The sequence below is a fragment of the Phoca vitulina genome, unplaced genomic scaffold (genome assembly GCF_004348235.1).
Source record: "Phoca vitulina isolate PV1807 unplaced genomic scaffold, GSC_HSeal_1.0 scaffold7, whole genome shotgun sequence".
Taxonomy (NCBI): domain Eukaryota; kingdom Metazoa; phylum Chordata; class Mammalia; order Carnivora; family Phocidae; genus Phoca; species Phoca vitulina.
Genome location: NW_022589710.1, coordinates 69,365,650 through 69,373,050, shown reverse-complemented (window position 1 = coordinate 69,373,050; position 7,401 = coordinate 69,365,650).

Sequence of the window (7,401 nt, the reverse complement as noted above, 5' to 3'; positions counted from 1 at the left end):
GTTCACGCTGTGCAAATGTTTGCAACTGCCCAACGATCCGTCTCTCTTTCTACAAGTATGATACACTTCACTTTAAAATTTTACTCACACGTGTACAGACGGGCTCCGTGTAGAAACTGCCCATCCCCGATGTCGTCAGGCGCCCGGGGCACAGGCCACAGCACCTGGCTTTGACCCGATCGCCTGTGGCCCCGCTGAGGGGAGTGACACCCCGACAGCGAGATTTGCTGCGTGCGGGCTGCTGGGAACAGGGAAGACACACCAGCACCTGGGCTTCCCCTGCTGAAAGCCCCCCACCCCCAGCCCTGCCTTCCCTGCCTGGGCTCAGCTGCCCCCTCAACACCTAACAATCCCCCCGGCTCTGCTTCTGGAGCAAATGGCTGCCAAACAAGCCCTCGACATCCCCGGGCTGCCCCGAGGTCTCACTCAGCCATCGTCCTGCCAGGCACACACCCTAACGTGTCCCTTCCTGTGCTCTGCCCACGAGGAAGAGAACGACACAGAGAGACGTGCGCTCGCCCTCCGCAAGAGCAGACAAAGGTCAAGGACAGCCCGGCAGATTCAGGGCATCAGCGGCTGCGAAGGAGGCAGGGGAGACTCCTGCCTGGGACCCGGACAACCGTCTGTGAAAGCACGGCGGCTCCAGTCAGGGATTTGGCCAAGGCAGCAATTCGCAACAGGAGGCTCAAGGACCCTGGGGAAAACACAAACGGTTATTTTAAATTGCTGCGACAGCAAAACGGTCACTGGAAACCGCTAGATGCAGAATTGGTTAAATGACGTCGGAGGACTCACACCATCAAGCACGGTGAACTGAGTTCTGCAAGGACATTGTAGATGATCCTCGCCGACTCGGGGCGCATCCACAGACCCCGAAGCCACACGAGACGGGGGGCCTGGGTCCCATTTTCAGGCTTTCCAGGCAATTCCCAAGCACCAAAGCTCCAGATCACTCCCACAGCTGGAGGCGGCTTCTGAGGGGAAACAATCTGTCCCAAATGAAACACAAGGTCCCTTACCAATGTCACTTCATTTCCTAAACATACCTGGATGCAGAGACAAAGTAGCAAGGGAGGCTTCGGTTAGGACCTGTTGTCTCGGAGGGAAGGAGGGACGCTGGTGTTTTCCCGCGTCCTTGGTTCGGCTGAGACGTCAGCTCTCTCCCACCATCAGAACAAGATTTGCCAGGACGGAGCCTGGGTCACGAGCCTGTGGGGGTGGTGGAGCCCCCACACTCCGAGTGGGATGGAGAAGCCGGGCCCCCACATGTCCGGCAGGCGGTACACGAGGCACCGGTGGGGCCCCGGGGGAGCATGGACCGCTCTAGGAGGAGAGAGGCCTGCCCGGCAGCCGTCCCTCGCTGTGGGGGTGGGGCAGGGCCTGATGAGTTTTAACTGGAACCTCCTGGGCATTTTGTGGCCCCATGTTCTGTGACGGCAACAGGTGAGTTGAGCTGATTTTCCAGAGCCAGTTTCCCTCCTCGTGGAAGTGTCCTTGCTGGGCGGAGCTGCAGGCCTCTGTGCTGGGAGACCCCCCGCCCCCCGCTTGCCCTTCATGCCGCTGGGACCCCAGGGGAGCTTCATTCTGGCCACACATGAGAATCCCCTGGGCAGGTCTGGAACCAATGGCTTCCGTCTACTTTAGCCTGAGCCCATTAACTGGGGGTTTCTGTGGTTGAGACTCACGATCCTCCACCAGGATTGTCACCTGGGGTGGGAACTAACCGCCCTCCTCTGCTCCTGTGGGCTGCGGGGTGGGGGGACACGGGGGGGCTGTTCCTGGGCAGTCGGTGCTCCTGTCTTCCCCTTCCTCCTGGTTCGGGGAGCCGACAGTCCCTTCCCGATCACACCCCCAACTGCAAGGCTCTCTCTGCTGACTTGCCTGAGCCTGAGCATTCTGACTGGGTCGTTTCCTGCCTGGCCCCTGTATGTCGGGGTCCAGCTACAATGTCGGGGACAGTGTGTTCCTGTACATGGCTGTGTTCATCCCCTGGGGGTTCAGCCCTGCAGGGACCTACATCTGGAAATGTGGGTTCTTGGCCCTGCCTCTGTCACGGGGGCCAGGCTGGTCCCTGGCTGGACTGGAGCCAGGCCCTGCCCGTCCGGGGGGTTCCTCCTGCCCCTCCTTCTCTGGCGTTTTGGCAGGGATGCCCACTGGTCTCAGGGGCTCTCTCTGGAGCCTCTGGTCGCTGGTGGTCCTGCCTCTGAATGCTGTCCTCACCTGTCCCTACCCTCGTCCTGCCTGTTCCCCGCCCCTCCTGGGATGGGGTCAGAAAAGGGGAAGGGGCCTTGGCCACAGAGGGGCCTTCCCTCAGGTCCCCATGAGAAGACTTTATCAAAGGACAAAGCCAGTGACAGGTCATGATGCACATTTGAGAAGCTCCCACGAGGAAAGGGGGCTGGAGGGGTTCAGATGGAGGCAGGGGTCCCAGGTGTCCCAGGCACAGGAGGGGGCACGAGAGCCTGGAGCCTCAGTCTGAAGCTCCCTGGCAAGCCCCCTCTTCATGTGCCCTTGAGTTGGGGGTCCTCCCAGCAGGGATGGGGGTGGACAGGCTTCAAGTGCACTGCCCAGACAAGCCTGGCCTGGAGCAAGGTCAGCCTGGTTCTAGCCACACGGGTGGATCCGGAAAGGCCAAGGAATCCCCACATTTCCTGGGAGCATTCTTGCAGGGACCCGACCAGCTTCTGTGCCACGGACAGAGGGGCCCCTCCTTGGAAGGGGGGGAAAGCCAGGGACTGACTGCAGGACGCTGGGTGGGGTGGGGTTTGGGCAGAGGCCAGTGAGCGAGGCCCAGAGCAGTGCCAGCCAGCACTCCCCAGCCTGTGCTAGGGTGGGGAGAAAGAGCCGGGTCACAGGGGACCTGCCCCCAGGTCTCCAGGCGCAGGGGGAGAGAAGGTAGACACAGTGTCAGCCCAGTCTATGGGACGGAGGGACCTGGTCCTGTCTCAGGGCCCCAGCCTCCATCGCTGCAGAGATGGGCAGCCGGCCCTGCAGGGCCTGGGCCCCTAGAGCCTGAGGCATCTGGGACTGGGACCTGCTTGTCAAGGCCTGGAGGGGGTGACTGGGCAGGGACTCTCTCTGACAGCAGCCCTGGGACTGCAGACTCCCCAGGACCCCTGCTCTGGCCCCACAGCCGGCGGGTAGGGAGGGACCCCTGTTCTCATCTGCCCGGTGCCACACTGGGACCTGGGGTGGGGGGGCTGCCTGAGTCTCCACCTGCAGCCCAGAGGCACGCGCGTGTCCGGGCACAGAGCAGCCGGGGCTGTGGGGGCGCAGGGACCCGCGCAGCGACCGGCCTCCCTTCCGGAGAGCGGTGGGGACACGCGCCACCGGGCCCGAGGACCGCGACGCCCAGGGGGAGACTGGGACCGCCCCCGCGCCCGGCTGCGCCTCCGCCCTGGCTCCCAGGACACCCCCCAGCGGTCCCCGGGGCCCCGCGCCCCGCCCGGCTCGGGGGCGCAGGAAGCTTGGCGGCGCAGGGGGGAGCCCCGCGGCGGCGGACGGTGGGCTGGGGAGGGCGGTGTCCCGGGGCAGGCGGGGTCGTGACGCTCGTCCCCTCCCCGCTCCAGCCTCGACGTCCCGGAGCCATCGGAGCGCCGAAAGGCCCCCGTGGGCAGCCCGCCGTCCGCCTTCCACGCCGCGTCTGGCCCGAGGGGGCGCTCCATCCGCTGAGCGCAGCGCGGGCCAAAGCAAGGGGCGCCGCGAAGGGCTCCGGGCGTCCGTCCCCCGTGCCCGCGTCCAGGTCCTGGTGGGCCTGCCCTCGCCGCGCCGCCCTCGCCCTGCCTCCCCCTGCAGCGCTCAGTCCGAGGCCACCGGAGCTGTCCGAGGGCTGGCAGGGGCCTGCGGGCTCTAGGGAATCCGTTTGCGGCTTTGGCCCCCACGGGGACTCTGTCCTGAAGCCCGGCCCCGCGCGAAGGGCCCTGGGGTCGCGGGGTCCTGCCGGGTCTCCTGCCCTGTCACACGCACGCTCTCCTCCTTTGGAAGCAGGCCCCCGGCCCCCCACTCCCCGGCTCCGCGGCGCAGGCCCGCTGCCCCTCGTGAGCCGCTGGTGCGGGGACGTCCAGGGCCCCAAACGAGACGGTTCCCACGGTGGTCGAGCAGAGAGGCCGCTTCCTGCCGCGGTCACCGCAGATCCCGGAGCACGCTGTGTCTTCTCGCTCCGCTGAGCTCCTGAGCAGCACACTCAGGGAGAACCTGGGTACGTTCACCCTGGCGGAGCTGGTCCCGACGCAGGGAGGGTGGGGCGGCAGCGACCCTGGCTTTTCCGCCTGACCTTGTCCGGAAGAGCCCCACTCCCAGGCCGGGAGCCCGAGGGAGAGCCCGGGAGCATCAGGAAGCCCGTGGCAGGAAACACGCCTCCTTCCAGCCCGGTCCCTGCAGGGGAGCAGCCGCTCTCTCTGGGTCTCCTCTCAGAAGCAGACGGCAAGTGACATGGCCAAACGAGGACACGCGTGGGGAGTGTCCAGGTCTGCTGCGGGAGCCCATGTCCGGGAGCGGGGCTTGGTGAGCAGCGTCACCCCCGAGCAGCCAGCCGGGCCACCCCCCGGAGACACACTGCATCCACAGCATGTGTTGTCCTGACCCTGGTAACTTCAGGATTCTGCCCCAGCCGGTGTTTTTACTTAGTATCACATTTGGTTATCCCATCACTCATCTATTCTTTGTGTTTAGTATTATTTCTTTTATGTCTTTTATCTATTAATCCTACTGCCTAAAAATTAGAGTTTCTGTGGCCTTGCTCATGGTGGCTTATTCCTCATCTGTTCAGTATCTTTGGACCATGAACTTGATCTGAGAGGATGACAGGAAGCCCCGGCTCAAGGTGCATCCCTCCAGAGAAGCTGGTATTTATTGCTGAAGACGTCCTTCAAGGAACTACCCATCTGGGCCCATTTAATGCTAATTTTTCATCTTGCTGTTTCCAGGACCTAAAGGGACGTTCAGTTTATTTATTTATTTATTTTTATTTTTTTTAAGATTTTATTTACTTATTTGACAGAGAGAGACACAGCAAGAGAAGGAACACAAGCAGGGGGAGTGGCAGACAGAGGGAGAAGCAGGCTTCCCGCTGAGCGGGGAGCCCGATGCGAGGCTCGATCCCAGGACCCTGGGACCATGACCTGAGCTGAAGGCAGACGCTTAACGACTGAGCCACCCAGGCGCCCCAGGGACGTTCAGTTTAAACCCAAACGTCCCGGAGGATCAGACCCTTGTTACAAATCTTAGGGAAGATCCTTTGTTTATGTCCTAGCAAGAGTACTGGGTAGGACAATTTCTTTCTCATCTCCTTTTGATGACGGTTGGAAAACTCTCAAAATCACTCATTCACTGAGGACATGGCCCTTCCCAGATGCACAGTTCATGTGGGGGTCCCAGGGCTAACTGGGAACTTTATACAGGCTCAAAGTCTTGTCTCCTGTCTCCATGACACCCCAAAGCCTTGATGACCAAGATTGTGAACCCCCAGGGGCTGCCTGCCTGGGCATCAGTCGGTACTTTGGTTTTCAGCCGCTTCTCTGTTTGGGGCTTTTCCTTTTTTCCAACATTGCAGTTCTGCCAGAAAGCGTTTTGTGACGGTTCATTCAGAATTTCTAGTCTTGAAGATTTTTCCCAGTCATCTAACCGACTTGATGGGCAGAAAGGGAGGGATCACTGGGCTTTGCGATGACCGCATGTGAATTTGTCCACACCCATATACTTGCTGGCAGAGATCACCCGAGTGTTTGCACTATTTCCAGGAGTTCTCAGAGGGTCCATTGTTCGCTCCCCCACCCTTCCCACCCAGGAAGATTTGCAGTTGTTCTCTGCAGATACCATCAGCAGCTGCTGCTTCCTCAGGAATGCGGTTCCTCCTCTGTGCCTAGAGGTGCTGGGATCCCAGTTCCTTCCCCTGGAAGTCAGAGAGATTCTCTTTGGTCTAGGGCGTGAGGCTCCGAGGGTAAAAGGCTCCCAGCACTACAGGCTGAGAGAATGAGGCAAGCCAGGAGACTGGGGGCAGGGGGCACCGGGAATATGGTGTGAGGTTTGCTCCTGCAGTTCCCTGCCAGAAATCTCAGGGGCCGCGGCTCCCACTGGAGATGGACAGTGGATATACTCGTTTGCCTACCACTGGCCAGGTGAGTCCAAAGGGGGGATTGAGGATGAGGAGGGTCTGTAGTGCAGCCCTCTAAAGCCATCTGCTCCAACCCAGATATCATCTGTGATAAGGTAATCATTATATTTACATGTTCTTGAATCCCTTTGCCAGATCTCTCAATTGTTTGGGTCTTGGGCAGGACTACTGAAGGTGTAATTGACTGGGCCCCTCACACCCTCCAGTAACCACTAGATTATTCTATACTATGCCAAAAAGCCTTTTGGAGACAGCCAGCCTCAACAACCAGTTAGTAAATTTACTTTGTTAGTATACTGAAAAAGCAATATCTCAGGATACATTAGGGTCTAATTCAGAAAGGCAAGCATTTCACCAGTCAACAAATATGGTCAGTTTTGCTAGGATGCATCATCCTGTTTCATAAAATTCAGGGTGCCACACAAAGTTGCACAATAAAAACCATGGCTCTTGTGGGGGAAAATGGAGCTGGGGCAGGACCCTCAAAATATTTCATCAGTGCCACACTAAAACCAGACAGGTACCTAAGAAAAAAGGGTAGCCCACTTGTATATGTGAAATTTTTTTGAAAAATACATTAATGCCATAATAAGTGTGGCCCTTTATCTAAGAGGCCTGAAGCTTGGTTCCAGAAGTAAACCTGGGGAGGGTCTCAGCCTGTGAGGTGCTGTGAGGTGGTGGGTGAGGTGGGTGAGTGCTAAGACCCACGCTGCCTGGTGCGCTCATAGTGCGGCGGTTAGGAGGCGGCTGGGACGTGTGTGAGGCGTGTGCGTCGTGTGTATCCCCTACACACCTCAGTCCAGCTGGGGCGCTTTTCTGTGTTTACCTTGCAAATAAAATCACACAAAATGCAAAATTCACACTCTGCTCGAATCGTTCCATCATTCTTCAGTCGTGTTGGAAAAAATCCACGTTTCCAAACGGAGCGTCACGGCAGAACCGTAGTTACGGCCCCGCACCGAGTCAGCAGCGAGCCAGAGGCTGTCTCCGCCCTCACGGGAGTTGCGTTGCAAGGAGGGAAACAATAAGCAAACAATTTCATATAGTACGATAGGTGCCCCTCCATTCATATATTGCAAGCGAACCCCCAAAGTGATGGTATTAGGTGGGACCTCTGGGAGTGATCAGGTGAATAGCGCTCCTATAAAAGAGACCCTGGAGAGCTCCCTTGCCCCTTCTGCCCTGTGAGGACCCTCACCAAACACTGAATCTGCCAGCGCCTTGACCTTGGACTTCCCAGCCTCCAGAACAGAGAGATAAATGTGGTTCGTTTAAGCCCCCCCCCCCCC